Below are 21344 nucleotides of genomic sequence, written 5' to 3'. Positions count from 1 at the left end.
CAGTCCTGTTTATAATTAAAAGTCAAAATAACGAACTAATTTTAATTATCGTCCGTTTTGTTGATTCCTAACTAACAAATTGGATCAGGATACACTTAAAGCATGTTTGAAGGTGTCAACTGAGGGGGCAAGGAGCCCACAGAAAAGTTAATTGATGACGTCATCCACAGATATGCTGTAGAAAGCCTAGACGACTTAGTTTGCTGTAAATTTAAATTATTGCATGGTCATAATTTCATTCTTAATTAATTGTATCTAATTATACTTAATTTAATTACATATCAGAAGCAAGGGGCAATTTTAAAATATTAGTATTGTTTTATTGGTAATATAATTTGATGGCTATGATATTCCCAGCCGTAAAGATTGACCCTCCCCTGTTGAGAAAAATGGGTGGATTCAACACTAACTACTGCTACTGATTGATCGATCGATCGATTTGCTTTATTTTACTTGGCTTTTGTGCCACTTTTGGCTAATTTGCGATGATGGGGATGAGTGATGATGAAATTGATGAATGAACACTCACAAACATCCATGCCCAGATCGGGATTCGATCCCGTGACCTTTGGCGTCGAAGGGCGATGTGCTAACCACTCCGCCACTGCGGCCGGCTTTCTATTGAGATGAAATCTATAGTAGTACTGAGAACCTATTCACTTGTTCGGAAAACACAAACCAAGAATGATTAGTATCTTTCACATTGTGGGTTCCTTTTTCACACTTCACAGCCCTGCCGATCAAATCTGGCCAGCGGCAATTATTGACATGTCATTACATTATCCCGCATCACTGGTTGCTATGCGGGATGTTTTTGAGCAAACAAAGGCAATTCGAACAAGGCCACTGAGAGTATTGTCGGATCTGGGGTAACGTTTATGTGCAGTCACAAACACTTTTAGGTTGTAATCATGGACGTCCGATGGATGTTTTGCAGGGAGGGGCAAGCCATGATTTTTTTTCCAGGGGGATAAAACAAGTCACATATTCCCTCGTAATAGTGTTGTCCCCTCAAAAAACATTGCTTCAGTTTGAAGTTATAATTAGAGAACATATTTTAAGGCGCAGAATCTTCCCAAAAATATAGCTGTTTTCATACCAATCGTTTGAGATAGGCCTTTAGGACACGAAATCAAGTAAACTGAACTTGCACCTTTTCGTGAGATTAACACATTTATCCCTTTTTTGTCCCCTCTTAGGTGCTTCAGCACCTTTTTCCTCTCTTTTCTATCATGTTTTGTTAAAAAATTGGACAGAAAAATAAATGATTTTCCCTCTTCTTGAGCTGCTACATAAAATCCTATATTCTCATTTTGTAGAGCAGAACGAGAGCTATAAAATGGTACAATATAAATTATATATGTTTACCATAAATTATATTATTTGCTACAATGTTGGTTAAAGAATATTAATGTAACTGGTTTAGACCTTAATAAAGGCATTTATTTTATCAGCACCTTTTGAAAACATTTTCAGAACTTTTTTTCCCTTTCCATAATTTTGCACCTTAAAATCCCTTCCCTAATGTTCCTGTAATTCCTTTAAATAATTAACATATATTACTGTGACTGAAATGAAATGAAATTATATATTGAAATATGTAATTTTTAGTTGACTTTCAATTTTCAAGGGGCGCCTCCCCCCCCCCCCCGTACGTCTATGGTTGTAATAATACCATTTAAATGGGATTGCTAAAACACAGAATGTCCGTAACTGTACAGTCACGGACTCTTCTGTGTTGTAACCATCTCATTGACTCAAAATGGGATCGTTACAACACAGAAGTGTCCGTGACTCTACAATATGTTCATATTCTCCGTTGAAGGGAAATAAAAAATTACGTGTAAATTTTGAGACACCTAGTCTGGACCACATCATAACGTTTCTGATTACCGCTACCCTTAAATGCCAATTAACCCTCTAACTGTTGTCTGATTTCGTTGCTAAGAAAAACAGTTCAAACCCTTAAGCCTGATTCAATTCGAGCAAAATAACATACGTTGGAAACGGTAGTCACTGTTAGAAATGACCTAAAATTTACAATTTCTGCCGTTAAATTAAAAGAACACAACTTTTTTTTTATTCAAATACAAATATAAGCATTTTAATAAGATTAATTTTGAACATCATTTGATGCAAGTGATTTTTTATCACCCTGTCTCTTAACCACCCGTCCTATTTTTTCATCAGACATTAGTACACACTTTGAGCTACCTATATATAAAATTCGGAGGAAATTGAAGGGGGCAAATGCATGAAATTAGCTGTTGAAGTTAGTTATTTGTTTTCTAAAAAGAAAAAAAAACACATAGCTAAAACTACACAAAAAAGACATGGTTATTGATACACTCGTCTGAAACTATATTTTAATGAAAGCTTACAACATTCTGAAGAAAACGAGAAAAACTTGAAGGTTCCAAGGCAAACCCAACTTACCGAGTGTCATTCAAAGTGGAGCCGCATGTGGCGTATACGAGATTGTGAAATGTGCGTAACTTCAGAATCGTTTGACCAATTCTAATAAAATTGACATTTTAGGAATCCGCAAAGAAAGTTCTATAAGTAAATGGAATTTATTTTATTTATTTATAATCCAAATCGGGAATGGTGTGTGATATTTTCAAGGAGTCCCGGGTTCATAGTGGTTTGGATCCCACTTTAAACTGTAGGTCCAGTCCCGATTAGACTTAATGTGCATAGTGTGGACTTAAAACACCAAATCAATCAATCAATCAATCATAAAATTCTGGATGATTTGACATGGAATAACCCCACTTTAAAACGACCATGGTATTCTTTTACGGTAGTCAACAATATATAAAATTACAAGGGTTGGATAAAAAGTAATGGCAACACTGCTGTCCCGTGAAAGGGGTGAGTCACAGCGACACAAGCGTTTCGTGGCTGATAAAGGAATGTCAGACGAGGAAGTATGGTGAGTGGGAGCTATTGTATGTTATTCAGTCAAAAACAGCAGTACTCTGAAGCAGAGGACGAGAGTGCAAGCGCCCTAACAATATGTTTAGGCAAGAAGAACAACGTCTGTCAGGCAGACGGTCAACGCTGCCTACTTCTGCACCTTCTTGCAACACCACCTTCGTCTCGCATTAAGAAGGAAGCGACGGCACGGTGTCCCATCATCCTGCTTGACAATGCAAGGTTTCACACTGCGAACAATGTGACGGCGCTCCTGCATAACTGGTAGTGGGAGGTACTGGAACATCCGCCGTATTCACCGGTATGAGACCGTGTGATTACGACCGTTTTTTTCAAAATGAAGGAACCACTGGGCGGGAAGCACTACGACGCGCGCGAAGCCATCATACGTACTATAGGGCGGTCACTGCGGGACATCGACAGAGATGGACGCGCTGACGGTGTACGACGCCTTCCATACGTGTAACAGAAGGTCGTAGAGATGAGGGGCGATTACTTTGAAGGAATGTAACACGTGCTCCTCTGCCAATACAGTCAAGTACCAATTATACCAGTGTTGCCATTACTTTTTATCCAACCCTTGTATATAGAGGTTGTAAGACTCCTCGTATATCTCAAAGGCAACATTTTTCAGAAAGTTCATGAACAATATATTTAAATTGTATTTAATTTATTTTTCCATACCACATGCGGAGAGTAAGCATATTTGGTACAAACTTCCGTCAAGTAAGTCATTAATCATACAAGAAGTTCTCATGGATCCGGCAGATTGAAAAATTAGCCGCCAGAACAATCAAATTCAACTAAATTGTATTTAATTCGGAACATTTTCTAGCACATTATCTCATTTATCTTTACTGATGGCCATGTTTTCCAATATGTTGGCAGTATCTCGAGATAGATGTACGTACATTGAATTTAAGAAATTAATTTTTTTTCCTATTCCTAACATGTTTCAACACTGTTTTCATAATTTGCATATACTGGCTGTCGTAGCAGTGATTCGTGGGGACTTTTATTATGTTTAATGACATACTTCCAGAGTCTCTTTGTGATTTTTTTCTGCTATTTGTCAACCTCTCGCTTAATTTGCATGTACTATTAAGAATGAATACGATACGAATGATAAATAATCATCCAGAAGAGGAAACAGGGCGATAAGATATCAAAGGGGTGCCATAACAAATTAAATTATCACAATGAATACGGCTAGAGGGATCAGAACCGTCTTGACCTGCAGTTGTACAAGGATGTACTTTCGGAGGAAAGATATCTACGAAGTTTCTCTCTATTTGGAAAGAATTTCGTGCAATGTAAGTGTAAATGTCATATATATATATATATACGAGATAAATATAGAGGTTCCTTTCGTAGACAAAATAGGACTTTGTTATGTCTTAATGTTGTCTAAGACTTGACACACGTACGAAGCACATCAAATATGTAACAAGCCAAAAATTGCATCTATTCTTAAAAATATAAGCTCATTAAAAAATTGCAATAGTAAAACTTCAACTGTTCTTAAAAATAAACCCACCAAAGTAAATAGAAAACTTAAATCTTTCATTGTTCATAAGAATGATCCCAGGAATTTTTTAAAAAAAAAGTCCAAAGTAAACAGAAAGTATAAAACTTTATCACTTTTCAAAAATAAATGTATCAAAATAAGCAGGAAGCCCGAAACTTTTTCTGTTCTCAAAAATAAACCTACCAAAATAAACAGAACGTCTAAAATGTCATCTGTACTTATAATAAACTACGTTATTAATATAGCATTTGTGGTTCTTAAAATCAAAGACATTGAAATGCTTTGCCAGTTATGTGTTATTTATTTCTTTGAATTAGCTGAATTTTATTATAATTATTTATGGTGCTTCACGCAATTCTGATATGATGTAACAATTTCCCTGTGTATTCCATTGATATACTGTATTTGCAAGCGTATAAGACTCACCTTTTCCCATTTAAAAATAGGTCTGAAAAACAGGGTGCGTCTTATACGCACGTACGCCGATACTCAGCTTTTGATTACTTTCATTTCTGGAAACTTTCTCTGTTCTGAATTAGACGAAATCTTCCTTGCGGTGTGTAACGAAGAAGATTAAACTATATTCTGTCCTAGTTAGATTAGGTACGTTATTTGTTGAAAGTAGACCTATATATTACTTCATATTTGAAATAATGTCCTCAAAAATGTGTGCGAGAAATACTTATACGCCGGCAAATACGGTATTTTATTGGCACTTTTCGCAAATTTCGTTGCCCATTAAAAATAAAAATGAAAAGTGTGTGGTGGTGTCACGAGAAATCCGAGAAAATCTGAGATCTTACTACTTCTTTTACACTAACGGGACTTGAACGAGGTGATGCATAGGACAAGAACTAGTCTATTAATGGTTGTTAAAGACTACTCCCTAGTATTCGCTAGGAATGACAGAAAAATAATGGGAAATTCGATCATTTTAAAGGGTTTCGTTTTTAACTAGCGACCTTCAGTTTAGTGCTTGTTGAGTGTGTTGATACCATCGTGGGGAAATAGAATAGAATTTAGAATTTATTTTCAAGTATGCATACCATACAAGGATGAAAAAATTTAGTTCAATTTTCCTACACCCTTCCTCCTCTCAGTCTACTTACACATTCACACTGCTTGGGAGTTCACAAACACCGTTTTTCATTTCCATTCTTTCACTACACTTGCGCTGAGTGATTCCTAAATTTTCTCAGATTTATTTATTTATTTAGTAGCTAGCCCCCTTTCACATATTTCCGCTATCCCCACTGAGCTTCTTTGCTCACTTTGCCCAGACATAGTGTAGGAAAGTTCCCAGATTCCTTATTTGCGCCTCCCCCCTCTCTGTCATTATATTAGCTTCATTTATTTCCCTGATATATTTTTATCTTGCTTCCCCTGTTTCTTTGCACTGAAGGAGAATGTGAAATTTCGTCTCGTCTTCACCGCATAGCGCGCATTCTACAATCCCGTTTTAGTTTAACTTGTGTCCATCCCCAGTCTGAACCAGGCCAATCCTGACCATTCTTTTGCTCTTGTAAGGAAGTGGTTCATACAGTTGTTGCACATATAGCATTCTCTCCAAAAGAGTGGGTTCATCAAGTACGTATCTTCAAACGGATTGACAAAATTCAACCCTCCACAATCCTTTCGCTTCTAAGTCTCATTAGCCCCATCTAGTTCGCTGCACTTTTCTGACTCTCTGCACTCGGGCGTCCAGTTGGTTACGCGGTGCAACACCGACTCGTCTACTTCGTTGATTTGATGTCAAGTAGTGCATTTGGTGTTTGCTCTACGTTCTGGAGCGGTGCAATGTGTGGTGCGTGCTAACTAATCAAATGAACGTTTAAAGCAGCAGGCAGGCATTTGTTGAATCTTCTGAACTTGAACACCTTGAACATCGTCTACTTGGTTGTACGTAATTTCCTTGCCCCTGCACTACACCTGTTTACAAAATGTGTAGCAAACTAGACGGGGCTATTTTCTCGCTCATTTCGTGCTCGTAATTTATTGCTGATGCGACAACCTGTTCGGTTCAAATTGGATGATCCAAGTATGATCAGTAGGGTTAGGATTTTCATGACTTAGCATATTTTGTTTTTTGGTAAGGGTGATGTGTTCCCTAAATATATAGAAATTCATATTGTGAAGAAATTTATTGAATTCATGTGCTTTATAAGGGCATATTTTGGCATATTTGGCCATTTCTGAGTGTTAGAGCATATTTTGATTGATTTTCGGTTATATTTAGCATATTTCGCTTTTTCAAGAAATATATAGTCATTTTCGGAGTGGATTAGTTCTAACTTCCATGTTCACTCAAGGTTTTTTCTTCTGTGGACTGGACTGCAGCAAAATCTTTTTCATTTTAATTTGATAATTTAGAGAAAGTATTCATTGTGCATTGCAACTCAGGGCCCATAAAGTGAACTAAATATAGTACATATGTGAAAATATTTCAGCATATGATAGATATTGATGTTTGAAACAGTCAACTTATAAGGGCATATTTTTCAAATTCTAGTGCATATTTTGTAAAATTGTAGGTCATTAGAGCATATTTTATTTTGCATATTTTGGTGAATTTTAGGTCATAAAAATCCTAGCCCTAATGATTAGCAAATGATCTTTTCTGCGGTTCTAGGGCTTTCTCAGCCTCCTATCAAAAGAAAACGCGGCGGCAACCCTGCGAATGAGGATGGAGTCTGTTACTGATTACGTCACCTCCACCTATGGTCGAGATTGAATATGCATGTGGAGTCTTGCACGAGAGGCTAGCGACAGCCATACCAAAACAGTACCAAATCTGACCTGCCTAGCCATCTCACGTATGCATCTAATAGTAGAAATAAGCAAGTGAATACGTTAGGCAGGTTAGATTTAGTGATGTTAGCGTAGCTTACTCAGCAGACAATAAATAGTGACGTCATAAAATCACTGCTGACTCAAAAGCTGTCGTTAGCCGCTCATGAAGTCTTGACTCCACAATTTCCCACAGCTCCAAGGAAAACAATAGGTTTTTTTATATAAGATATGATTCCCCCTTCCATTTTGCCATCTTAAAACGCTCACTTTACTGTCTTTCTTGTGTATACCTATCCTTACGTTGATGACATTGTTCCGGTAGTGAAATTCTTAATTAGACCATAACTTTGGTATGAAACTCAGGACGTGGTGAAAAGATTTCCGAGACCAAGAACGATACTAGACGAGAATCAAATCGTGCTCGGTACTCTGTCCACTTGTATCTCGGATATAGCTGATGGTCATTGCTCTTATTTCGATGCAACCACTCACCCATAGCATTCTTCACTTAATAGGCCGATGGTTTGAATGTGACAACGCCGCAACTCATGACTAGACCTCGGATTTTTTCCTTTACAGGTATGTAAGAAATAATAAGTTACGCCAGCATTCATTAAAAAAATGCAACAACTGATTAAGTTTTATAGTGCCTAAAAAAACTATTTTGCTTGCTAGAACCTATTTTAGGTTTATGCGCCGAAATCAAGCCTTTATTTAGGTTCTTATATATTTTTAAAGGTTTTACAGGATTTTTGTCACACAGAGTCATTTGCTTTGTTTGGTCACGAAAGAATTGAGTCACCAACGTGTTTGAAACGTATTCTCTGTCGATTTCCCTTCCTCCAAGTCTATGGTGATTTTTCAAAGCTCTAAACAAAGCAAAATGTCTGGTGCCACTGTTACCTGTACAATTCAAAATGGTCTTGCTCACTTTCGCGTCACTTCGGTGCTTTGTGGCATTCACACCTTGTAAACTAATATTTCAGCATTAAAGTTTGCACCACTGACTATGTTTTTGTTGAAATATTATTTTCAGCATATAGGATGATCCCGACAGACAAAATTGCGGAGTTAGATTGTCGATAACATGAAAAAAGACTGTTGCCTAACTATACGGCAAAGAATAGATTTTAATAGCAAATTTGCAATTGTAAGTTTTGCCATCGACGTAGGATTAGGCAACACACATAACGTTATGCAAGATAGTGAGTATTTCAGGATATAGGTGTCCCATTTTCACTGTCGGTGACTATACCTAATCAGCATTGTTCAGATATTTTAAACTATTTTAAGTTTTTTTTAACCTACTTCAGAATTTTTAGAGCCTAACTTAAGATTTTTAAGTTCTATTTTAGGGTTTTTTGAACCTAGTTTAGGATTTTAAAAGCCTATTTTAGGAACCCAAAAAAACACTTTTTTGAACCTAAAAATCCGAGGCCTACTCATGACATAAGCTGGACTCCCCTCTTTCTCTATGTTCGCATTGCAAAACTTTTTTATTGTTATTTCGAGACCAAAATAATATTGCTACAGATATAATTAATTTAAATATGGTTTCATGACCGGTATTTTCATAGAACTTTAATTTTTTTCGATGTGTGTTAGAAACACAAAAACTGACTCGCTTAGCCAAAATATAGGCGTAACTTAGAGAGGGCAAGGGGGCACATCCCCCAAATTTTCAGGTATATTAAAATTTATAAGTTAATGTATATTTTGAAATTTCTAGGACGTGAGGTTCATGTTCTGCCCCCCAAAGTTACGCCCTATGAGTCTAAAAGTCTAAGAGTTCTAAAATACAACATAATTATAATATTTTTTGCACGAAACAAGCCTAACTGCAACGTTGCCAAGTTTCATCATTCGGACCTGTTGTGAAGAAGGTTATGGTGTTATGGTGTTATTATGAAGATATGGAGGCAATTTTTTATCGTCTCCCTTAATATAAATATACTTTTTAAGGTTACACGTCGTCGGTAGAATAACCCTGAAGAAACCTCTATAAAGTAACAGTAATAATAATTATTTTAAGTAAGTTGTAATAGTATTTGCATACTCACGTTAATGTATGCCGCTTCTAATCCAGGTTTCCAGTAAGAACAAAAGTTCGATCTGCCTCCTGGTGGCACACTGAAGAGGTTGGCGACGAGACCCAACCCAGAAGAAAGTCACTGGTTACGGTCTTCCTTGTCGACGGCGAAAAACTCAACAATGCTTCTTCACCCTCGTTATAGGACTTTCCATTGTTGTCTTCTTTTCACCTGCAACACACAAAGTGGCACTGCGTCAGCATACAAGAACCCCTTATTTTTTTAAAAAAGCTTATATTGAAAGCGATGAATGTTATCACTGTAGGAGGTTCATATACATGGGTGACATGGCGATGTTAAAGCACTTTCACTGTTGCGGAAGTAGACTCGGAAGAGCCTCTAGGAACGGGTGTTTGTGCATCGGAATAGCTCGCGTGCGACTATGTTGTGCCCAGATCGTTCAACACGTTGTTTCCCCTTTCCGCCGCGTGACATTGCTATTCTTAGGCTCGTGGTTTTGCCTCGAGTCTCCAAAACCTTGTGTGTGTGTGTGTGTGCTTTGTTTCCTGTGCCTTCTCTCCCCTCCACGAATCGAGTCGAGAGAGAACAACGCATCAACAGGTCAAGATAGACTGGTCCATTTCGGAAGAGGCGAGAAGTGGGGAAGGGGGGGGTCCCCTTCCGTTTAACGCTCCCTCCTATCTATTTATGTGGCTTCCTTTGGGGGTTGCCAAGGGTAATTTGCCGGGGGGAATCAAAGGAGACGAGGAGGCTATACACGTGGCTGCGCGTGCACCGATCGTGCGTGCTTCCTGGTCAAGAAGGGGGAGGGGGGGAGTGCTGCATTGTTTCTATGGGGAAATAGTTCCACAGAGGATGTTCTCTGAATTGCTGCGGACCGTATACTAGCACGTGCTTGAAAAACACCTTCTAATGCCTGTGTCCCTGTCGGATGTAACGGGTCTGGGTGCGTGACAGCCACTAAAACTAATTACTAAGATCCCTAAACCTGGCGCTACTAACCTACAACAATTCCACTTAGTTCTAATCGCTGGCGTACGGAGGATTTTCCTTTTTCGGGAAAGACTGGAATTGTAAAGGTGAGTAGTGCATAGCTGCTTCTTAGGGCTGCGGCACACACGATAAGATTTATCGTATATTAAAAACTTTCCACTCTGAAAAAAATAGCAATCAGGGGTCATTTAAGTTTTTTTCTCCAAGTTCTTCATTGCCTTCATTTGAAAAATGTTGCTTTTCTCAAATTTTCGGAGGGGGCTGTAGCCCATTCAGTCCCCCCTGCGTACACCAGTGGTTCTAATAATGTATTTGGGTTTGTAACACTTTTTGTTCTCTAACATATTGCCGATATATACATGGCAGTCCGTAAACGAAATTTTACACAGAAGGAACTACATATTTCTAGTTTTAAAATATGCCATAACTGCAAACAAACTATGAACCATTTGTGAGAAATGAAAGAACAAAAGTAACATTGGGATTATTACAATCTGCCCCACCAGAGGGGTTGGTTGTTACACTGAGTGGGGTAAGTTGTATGTAATATTCTTATTCATAGATCTGAATGACAAAACACAAAGTATGTAAACTTTTATTGATGTCTATGATTGATTGTACGTACATACAAGTGACATGTTATTAGAGAATAAATGCGAATACAATACCTATCATAAAAATTGGCTAAATAATTCACAATAACTTTAAAAATGGAACACGGGTCCATCACACCTCCGCAGAATTAAGTTCACAATAGAAATTAAGATAATAGCAAGTTACTTGCCTCAAAGTAAGCTAAATTAAGTCATCTGAATCGTAGTTGTGGCATGTTGCTACAACTTGCCATTTTTATCCTTATAGTACTGACATACGTCGTCGTTCAAAAGGAGTATAAATTCTTTCCTCAATACTAGAAATTACGCTCAATAATGCTGTGATCAAATATCCAACCTTGCGAACACTATTCTTCTGATAAGGCAAATTTTTACTTCCTCCTGAAAAAAAAAACAACAGGAAAAGTGCTCTGTCACCTCCAAGACTTCTGTCGCCGAATGGGCAACTGAGGCACTATTAAGTAAACCTCAGATTTTCGGTTTTTAACCTATTTTTTCCTTTGCAGGTAAATGAGAAATTACAAGTTACGTCAGCGTTTCATAAAAAAAAACGCAACAACTAATGAAGTTTTATAAGACCTAAAATAACCTATTTTAGGTTTTTGCGCCTACATCAAACCTTTTTTAAATTTTTTATACATATTTTTAAGGTTTTACATGATTTTTACACCACACAGAGGTATTTGTTCTGTTTGGTAATGAAGAAATTCAATGACTAACTTGTTTGAAACATGATCTCTGCCGATTTCCTTCCAAGTCCATAATGTTTTTTTTTTTTTTCAAGCTCTAAACAAAGCAACATGTCTGGCGCAACTGATGCCTGCACAGTCCAAAGTGCAAACTTCTGATCCGCATTGTCTTGCTTACTTTTGGTGCTTTCAAGCATTCAAATTTGCACACTGACAAAGTTTCTGTTCAAAGATCATTTTCATCATATAAAATGATCCTCACAGATAAAAGGCGGGGTTTTGTCGAGGATAATACGTATTATTAGTACAAAAATTAGTGGATCATTTTGAAAATTATGCATAGAAATCAAAATTTGATTAGAAAATTAATATTTTGATGATTATATATCTATTAAAACTTCTTACGGATCCTTTAAAATTTTTGTTTTTTTACAATTGTACCTAATTAGCATTTTTCAGGAACCTTGAACAATTTTAGGTTTTTTGGAACCTACTTTAGGATTTTTTTTAGTCTAATTTAATATTTTTAGAACCTATTTTAGGATTTTTAGAACCTATTACAGAATCTTTAGAACCTATTTTAGGATTTTTAGAGCCTATTTTAGGAACCTAAAAGTACATTTTTTAGAACCTAAAAATCGGAGGTCTACTAATAAGTGCTGCTACCACCACTGAAATGTCAACGCCATCTACCAAATAGAACCGAAGTTATTAGCTTTGTTACAACCTGGAAGCGTTGCAAACAGACTCGCTCTCCCCTACCTAGTTTCTGTGACTGTTAGCAGCGGGATGTATCCTGCACCAGACCCGTCTGGTAACACTTTAGTTAGTTGGAACGACGTCTGAAGGGGAGCGGCTCCACTACCTTTGACCGACGCCAGGGAAGCTATTTTCATTTTTTCCTCTCCTTCGAAAACTGGCTATAATTGTTTGCTATGCGGAGGGTTATCGCTTTGTTGCCTCATTTATTTTCATCGCTCCTTATATTTTCCATTATTCTATTCTAATCAAACTTTCGTATCTCTTCGTATGAGTAACGTCATTCAGTTTATCTACCATAGATGAAAAGTTGTTGATTAAGATTAGAAAAAGCTTACAAATGCTTTTTTGCAAAATTTTATTGGAAAATAAGATTCTTAGGAAAATATTTGGGCCTAAAAGGGATGAAGATACAGGTAAGTGGAGAAGGTTACATAATTTAGAAGTACATAATTTGTATTCATGTCCAGATATTATTAGAATGATTAAATCAAAAAGACTTAGGTGGGCAGGCCATGTGGCACGAATGGGAGAGGAGAGAAGAGTTTACAGGATTCTTGTTGGGAAACCTGATGGTAAGAGACCAGTAGTTAGACAAGGACGAAGATGGAGGGATAATGTTGAGATGGACCTGATAGAAATTGGTAGGGATGGAAAAGAGTATATAGATCTTGCTCAGGATAGGGACAGATGGAAGGCCTGTGTTGCTGCAGCCATGAACCTTCGGGTTTAAGAAAGCTAGAGAATTAGATAGTTAGTTACAAATGTTTTTTTTTATGTATAATATGCTAGTTTCCATCCATTTCCTGCCACTTATAGCTAATTGCGGTGAGAACTAACAATAATACGTGGAAAGTCGTATCTGATATGGAACATTGCGGGCAATATGGTATTGTGACCCTCTTGAGGTAGTCTTAGTCGTCAGAAAGTGCCTTCCCTCCTGCTAAAAGGAGGCGCCTATGAAATGAATCCAGAAATGTGTGTATTGAAGTTAAATCCGTCTCTCTGATTGAAAGTGACAGTTAAATTTTCACTATTATTGACATGCCAAAAAAAAAGAAAAATTGGTGCTTGAACTTCACATATCTATCTTTCCAGGGTGACAATTGGATATGAACTGATTAAATACAAATAAATAGAGAACGTTGCTTGAAACAAAGACGCCGGCCTACTGAACTGTGAGTAAATATCAAACCATCGGCCATCCCCTCCCTCCTCACCTTCTGCACAAGATTGTTATTCATCTTGCCAAGTTTACTTGTTACACAACCTAATTCTTTGAAGACACGTGCCAAATAGAGCATGTACAGGTTCTCATAGTTCAGAGCTTCAGGATGTCTAAATTTGGCTCTGTGCAGATATTTCACAGATACATGGCGTTAATGAGAGGATGAGAGAGAAGAGAAAGATAAATACTCTGCGTATAGAGAGACATGGCAAGAGAAAGGAAGATATATATATATATATATATATAAAAAAAAAGGTAAAGTGCTCCCCTGTGCATAGCACCACGCCATGAAGGCGTATAGGGGGTGTGGGGGTAACGCTCCACACTTTCATGATCCGGTCGTAATTGGGGATGATGTGATCAGCATCACGCCCCTGACCGCCTTTACCCCCCAGGGTTTCCCCCAGGTACCCATGTTATTCGACGCTGGGTGGGCGCCGGGGCCGCTTCCAACGTTAGAAAAGTTCCCGGATTTGAACCGGCCGGGGATCGAACCCGGGACCTTGAGCATGGTAGTCAGACGCGTTACCGACTGAGCCACCGCGGCCACATATATATATATATATGCATGTAAAAAGAAAGAAAGAGAGAAAAGGAAGTGTAGAAAGACGGAGAGAGAAAGGGAAATATTCAAAGAGAGAGAGAGAAAAGGGAAAATATTGAAAGAGAGTGAAAGAGAAATATACGCAGAAAAAGATATGAAGAGATATAGAAAGTGAGGAGGAGAGATATTGAAAGACAGCTAAAGAGAGAGAGGATGCTACGAAAAAAGAACAAAATAAATAGAAAGAGAAAAAGAGATGAAAAGGGCGAAATATAAAGAAAAGAGGGGGAGAGATGTAGAAAAAGAGAGAGGGAGAGAGACAGAGAAAGATAAAGAGACATACGAAGAAAAAAAAGGGTGAATGAACTACAAAGAACAGAAAATTAAAGAGAGTAAGTGAAACATAGAGAGACAAATATGGAGAGAGATATAAAAAGATAAGGAGAGGGGGGATAGCGAAAGGGTGAAAGATAGATAGTGCGAAACATATGGATAAAAAGAGAAGAGAAAAATAAATAGAGAGAAGGAACGATATATAGGAGGAGGGCGAAATATAAAGAGAAGAGGGATATATATATACAGGGTGGCTCAATAAGTCACTTAACACCCCCAGTACAAGGCCACTGCGGCATGGAACGTGAAAAAGGCGATGACCAATCGTTGACTGGCCAAGGGGGAACCACATTGACGTCACCCGCATGGTCGGCAGCCATCTTGATGTCCGCCATCTTGAATTCAACTTCAGAAATTTAAATGGGAAGGGGGTGATATGATATATCAAATCAGGTAGAATGTCACGAGAAATGCATTGATGAAGGTTGTTTTGACGTATCTTTAACCAGTAAAAAGTTATGACTGAATTCTTGTACCAATTTGCTCCTTTTCGAGGTGTTAGAAAATGCCTTAACATTTGTTTAGCGCATCGGTAACGCATCGAGATCAAAGTGACGCCTAGGGGGAGAAGTTCGCATGCCATTGCACAAGATTTTAATTGGATACATTCACGAAGAGCTGCGCATTATGAATGGTTGTCGCGAACAATTACAGTGTGACGTTTCCATTAAATGAAAAGCCCTTCTGAAGTTGAATTCAAGATGGCGGTCATCAAGATGGCCGCCGACCATGCGGGTGACGTCAATGTGGTTCCCCCTTGGCCAGGCAACGATTGGTCATCGCCATTTTCACGTTCCATGCCGCAGTGGCCTTGTACTGGGGGTGTTAAGTGACTTATTGAGCCACCCTGTATATACATACATACACACATACACACACACACATACCGAGGCCTCCACGATGGCGTAGTGGTAACGTCGTCGCCTTGTAATCAAGGGGTCCCGGGTTCGATATCCGGTGGAGGCACATAGTGGTTCGAATCCCACTTTAAACTGTAGGTCAAGTCCCGATTAGCCTTTCTGTGCATAAAGTGGACTTAAGGCAGCAAATCAATCAATCAATCAAAACATACACACACCGGTTTAACGAAAGTCCGGATTAACTGAAATAACATAAAAGAACAGTAGAAAGTGCATTAAAATTCCGTTTATAGCAACAAAACACGTTTATTATGTTGTATTTAAAGGGCATATGCCTAAATACACTATACAGTACAGTAAAATGTAAAGCAGTACTGTACATACGCGATACCCATATTATGATGATGTGTCGGACGGACCTGGCTCTGCATCAGTCGAAACTCTTGCTGTGTTGGTTTGAAGTACATGTCTACCTAGGTATATTCTGTTAGGACATTTTTTTTGCCCCTTGCCTTTTGCCTGTCCGGATTAAGCGAAGTCCGGCTTATCGGGGTCCGAGTTAACGAGGTTTTACTGTATATATGTATATAAAAGAGAAGAGAAAGATAAAGAGATACAGGAAGGCTGAAAGAGGGAGAAGGAAATACAAAGGGAAAGTTATATGAAAGATTCAAGTAAAGTAAGTAGACTAACAAAAGGGGGACAGGGGGGCCGGAATCCTCCCATCCCCCATCGAGCATTCTGCTTCTTCACCGCGAACAATGCTTTAGCTCAAATATTCAATTTTATATGGTATTTGGGTATTGTATTACCAAATAATCTTCTCTATGTTTTCACTATGTTGCAATCATATAATTACTTGTGTCATATATTGAACTATTATAAAAATTAATTGATATATTAAAATATATTAATTGCAGATTTTTCGTCAAACTCTTTCGTGCCCTTTAGCAACAGCTGAGTGCCTATGAGCGTTGGGACCACTTCATCCAGGTAAGGTCTTTTTCATTTTGTTTCATTCTATTTTTATGCAGTAATTTGTCGTGTGTTCTCATATCGTTTCTCCCCCGGTTACATTAAATTTTCTGATGTCCGATTCAGGCAGAATGGAACTTAATTTTTTACTGCAGTGCCTTCTCTCCTGCGTGCGTTTTGACTGCTAAATTATTACGTCCCTTTTATCGCGGATAAATAAAAAAGAGGATGGCAGTAAATAAAGCGAGAACGAGCGTCTGTGAGTCCCAATTTGCACGTCGTTCGTTAAGTTAATCGACGAGAGCGAGAGTCGACGCGAAGGCCATCTCGCGCCCAGTAATGCCATCTGTGAGCGCGGGTCGAAAGCTCACGAGGTGGCGTCGTTCGTGAGAGAAGTGATCAAAATGTTTGAAAATACTAGCAGAGGCAGAACTTGATTAAAACTGTTTTGCGGGGTGATTAAAAACAAATGATATATCATAGTCGCTGACTTTCAGGGAGCAAGGGCATTATTTCCTCCCGTCAGGGATACCTCAAGGGTAACAGAACACTCCCCTCCACCCCCAATTTTCGCTCTCAGCTAAGAATTTTTATTTTACGCTCATGGAGAGAAATACAGTACGTGAGTGTGCGTGCCTGTAAATATACATGTAAACACAGTGCTTTTTTTTCTGAAGAAAAAATTCCAGAACTATTTGAGTTGGTTTGCTATTGTGGTCATAGCAGGAGCGTATATTCTAGGCTAGGTAGGCTATCTGCGAAGCCTAGAGTCTAGAGAATAAACTACAGGAGAATAATTGACCAGAAATTGTAAATAAAATTATTCATATCGGTGAGATGATGATGATGGTGATTCTGGAGTTGGCAACCTGATTTCTTATGAGTTGGCAACCTGATTTGCTATGAGTTGGCAACCTGATTTCTTAGTAGTTGGTAAACGTATTTATATTCATAGCCTAGGACCCGTGACAGTGAGTTAGCCCAGATCTTGCAGTCAGTATACGCACGCCACTGGTTCATAGTAAGAATTTCAAAGTATTGTGGTATGTTCATAAATTATGGGCTATCCATTTATTTACGCACACACACAACACACACATTTCTTTCGTTAACATAAATGTTATTAAATTCTCAACTATAAAAGGTGCCGGTACGGCGTACCGTTGCGTACGGCCAGAATAAAAGGCACTATTTATATATATTCCTTTTCCGGAATGTCTGGAGTAAGAGAACGCGAACGCGTCCTGGGCGCATGTTGCGGCTGTGTGCCTCGTCCAATGAACGCACGGAGGGGGCGACTCGACTGGTTCAGTAGTTCTGTAGGAAACATGACAGCTCGTAAGCCTACTAGGGGAATTCTGCATTCTGCCCCCTTCCCCACCTAGACTGGCCCCGCCCACAAGCTTTCCCCTCTGCGTGTCGCTACTCCAGACATTCCGGAAAAGGAATATAGTGGAAGGCAGGGAGAAAGTCAACAATATGCGAGTCATGCGTGCGTTTAGGGGCGGCCCAAGATAACTTTTCGCCGGCGCGAGGTGGATTTTTGGCGTCCCCACTTTCCACCCTGCCATTCCTAAATTTCCACCCTGATTCCATAATAGCCTTATTTTAGAATACTTTAAGTATTACTGTTAAAGAGGACGTTTATTGTAGGTATGCATTTATATAATACGTACCTGCATAATGATATCAACACAGATCTCTTAGGTTAAATTGCTACATGATTTTGCAAAACTAAATATGCTGACCAAGGCAGTAATTTATTTTATTAAAGACATAAACTAAACGTAACGTTTCAACCTTCTAGCAAGGTCTTCTTCAGACTGTGTATCAAGTACAAATGTCTGAAGAAGACCTTGCTAGAAGGTTGAAACGTTACGTTTAGTTTATGTTTTTAATAAAATAAATTACTGCCTTCGTCAGCATATTTAGTTTTTCATAATCATGGAAACAAGTCTTAATGGTGTTATTATTTTGCAATGTATGTATAGAGACGACATGAAGTTTTCGTTTTAACGATAACGCCGAAAAGTTGTGGAAAGCAAAATAAAGTGTTTAAACTGTATTTGGGTAGGTAAAGGAGGTTCGTTTTCGGTGTTTCGGAATCGCGAATTATTCCGATTTTCAGAATAACACCGAATTTTGCACTTTAACGCGAAAAACGCCGAGAAATATGCAATATAATCTGGGGATAGCACTTCTTCTACTATTAAAAAAGAACTACCTGAAGCGCTATTAGGTGTGTCATTTGTAGTCTAGCTGGTGAAACTTCGATTCAAAAGATATCGTCACGCCTCATTTATTGTAGTTTGGTGCAGACATGAGTGACAGTGTATAACCTCGTCCTGAAATAGAACTCGCTCAGGGGGATATTCCCAGAAGGGAAATTTTACAGGAACGGGGAATTTTTCAACGAGAAGCATCTGTTTTATTTCAGTATATGTGTGTGTACACAAAATAGTATTCTGAGGTCGTAGAGGGAATTTTTGGCATTGTTGGAAACATGATGTGCATGATTGTGTTCAAAGATTTTGGGTGATATTATTCAATAAGCATTTAGTGTCTGGTGAGATGATATAGTTTTCCAAATGGAAGAAATTTCGTCATTTCTCACAAACATAAGCCATATATTTTTTTTTGTCATTAAAACTAAAAATTTTTAGAACTAAAGCAATGTGAAAATCTCAAGCATAGAAGGAACAGTAAAAATGCATGTAGAAATAACACTGATTTTAAGTTAATAACACCGAATTGCAGTAAAAAATAACACCGAAATTTAGGGGAAAATAAAACGAGAACATGGCAGCAGTAAATTCGAAAATTTCTTCTTTGGAAGGATGATAGCAATGTAGACAAAGCCTATTTTGAACTGTGTTTCTGGTGTCCCAAAATTTTTACTTCGTTGAGTGCTTGTTTATGAGTACCTAACAATTGACAATCCGCTTTCACTTGGTGAATGATGAAAACTACTTTTATTTTATTTTCAATCTTTTTATCACATTTCTACTTTCACTAAATCTATATTTATTCTCCAACAATTATATTCTCTATGTTTCTGGTTCGAAACTGCTTTCTTTCTATTTCGTGTTGTTGAAATATCTGGTTTGTAACAACTCTTCTTGAAACAAATAGGTTTATATAATCAAAATTAAAGTTTTGAAACTGATAGCTTTAAACTGTAGTATTGATGAAAAGCCAAGAGAACGTCAGCGCGGACTCTTGGTTTCACACAGTCTCGCAGCTCAGTCTCGTAATCTTGGAAAGCGAAAATCTTTCAAATTACACTTCGACTGCAGCTCGTAATACGGTCAGTAGATAAAACTACGAACACGTTGTTTTTTTTTCGCGCTATATGCACTTGTTTTCCACCACAGGAATCACATAGCATTAGGGGCGCCGACTTGTCAAAATTATTGGGGTGGGGGCTCTGATCACTGAAATAAATGAATGAATGACTGACTCACTCTCTCCCTTTTTTAAGTTTTGGCCTCAGTGTTCAGAATCTCGTAAATGCCCATGAATTCCTCAAAAATATTAAAATTTTCATTTACAGTTCGAATGAAAAATGTCAATTGTTCACGGATGGATATGTCACAAGTTTCGTCAACCATAATAGCAAAATATTCCCGACTTTTAATATCTGCTACCACGGATCGCAAAACAGATCTCCCTAATATATCAATGATCTCGTTCTGAATGTCATATGAGAGCCATTTGTAGCCCGAACGTCCCATCCACATGCACACCTTCTTTTAAAACTCTTTTTAGTAAAAATGTTAACAATACTCATAATTATATACTTAGTATATAGTAATAAGTCATGTGTTTTGCTGTCTCCGGTTATAGCCCCCCAACGTTGATGCTTTAGCGGTCTAACCCCCCACCCTCCAAAGTTGATGGTCTAGAACATTTCAAATGTGTATTTAAAGTTAAGTTCATATGGCACAATTCAGAGTAAACTTTACAAGAGAAGCAAAATAATACATTAGATTCTCTTAAGCAAAATTATTTGGGGGGATCGAGCCCCCCCCCCCCCCCAAGCTCCATGCAGTCGGCGCCTATGCATAGCATTTACATTTCCACACAATAATAGAACTACAACCAAGTACCGGCCGACATTCAACTTTCAAACAAGTGAATAGCAAATAACAAGCACACGAACAACGATCGGTAGTCTCTAGTGAAGTACAGAAGACTGCATTGTCGAGTCCTGGGCACTGCGGACTCAAATAATCGTTTAATTGGCGCTTTCGAATTGCACTAGGTGGCATCACTTCCGACAAGATCGTTCTTCAAGCCTGCTTTATGGACCTTTCGGACAGAGCCAATGTCTAAAAGAGCTGAGTTGGCAACAGTACGAAGAAACACTCCAGTAAAACAGCATGGAGACACGCTGACATGCTCTAGTTCGAGAGCTTCATCAAGTGATAGGCGATTCCACGTAGGTCGCACGTGGGGCATAGCCCCTGAATATGTTTAATTTCCCCCGGGGTAGCGCCGCGTAAGCAGTAAAGGGTGCGGGAACGTCTCCTGAAGAATGGAATGGCCTTGTGCCGAAGAGCGCTGAGCAGACAGGACGCAGAAGGTAAAATATTCACGGTCCTTGCCCGCACTCTTGGGAGATCCAGAGGTTTTGGTGGGTACGTCAGTTCTCTTCGAACATATCGAGTGACCCTAGCCTAAAGTAAAGCTGCTAAAGACAAAGATATACAGGGCGTGCACAAAAGAATATCAGAGTTTTAAGTTCGTGTAATTTCTCTTATCTGCGGCATACAATAATAAACCACATAATAGATGGGAGACTAAATCTATAAGTTCTTACAGCACTTATTATACGCACTTCACACACTACAAGTGCCCAATGTCGGAATCTTTTGTTACACGGCACTTATCCAGCCGGTAGACAAGTTGTTCCTACATTCTGGTCGGTGTTTGCGCTATAAAGGAAGAAACAACATGTAGCACCCTGGGTCTCAATTCCAA

The 21344-nt window shown here is 38.5% G+C and overlaps 1 protein-coding gene across 4 annotated transcripts in view; it reads right to left on the bottom strand.

Annotated features, from left to right (window-relative positions):
* The window catches only part of LOC145989910 (uncharacterized), a 256257-nt gene that overhangs the window by 163996 nt on the left and 70917 nt on the right, over positions 1-21344 (bottom strand). The window contains exon 2 of one of the 4 annotated variants that reach the window (XM_083125408.1): positions 9316-9516. The gene's annotated coding sequence lies outside the window, so the exon portion shown is untranslated. Of the gene's footprint in view, positions 1-9315; positions 9822-21344 lie in introns of those variants that run through there. The other 3 variants (XM_083125409.1, XM_083125411.1, XM_083125410.1) reach the window with 3 other exon arrangements.

Source organism: Lepisma saccharinum, chromosome 7 (genome assembly GCF_977018435.1).
Source record: "Lepisma saccharinum chromosome 7, izLepSacc3.1, whole genome shotgun sequence".
Taxonomy (NCBI): domain Eukaryota; kingdom Metazoa; phylum Arthropoda; class Insecta; order Zygentoma; family Lepismatidae; genus Lepisma; species Lepisma saccharinum.
This window is presented reverse-complemented; position numbering and strand designations above follow the sequence as displayed.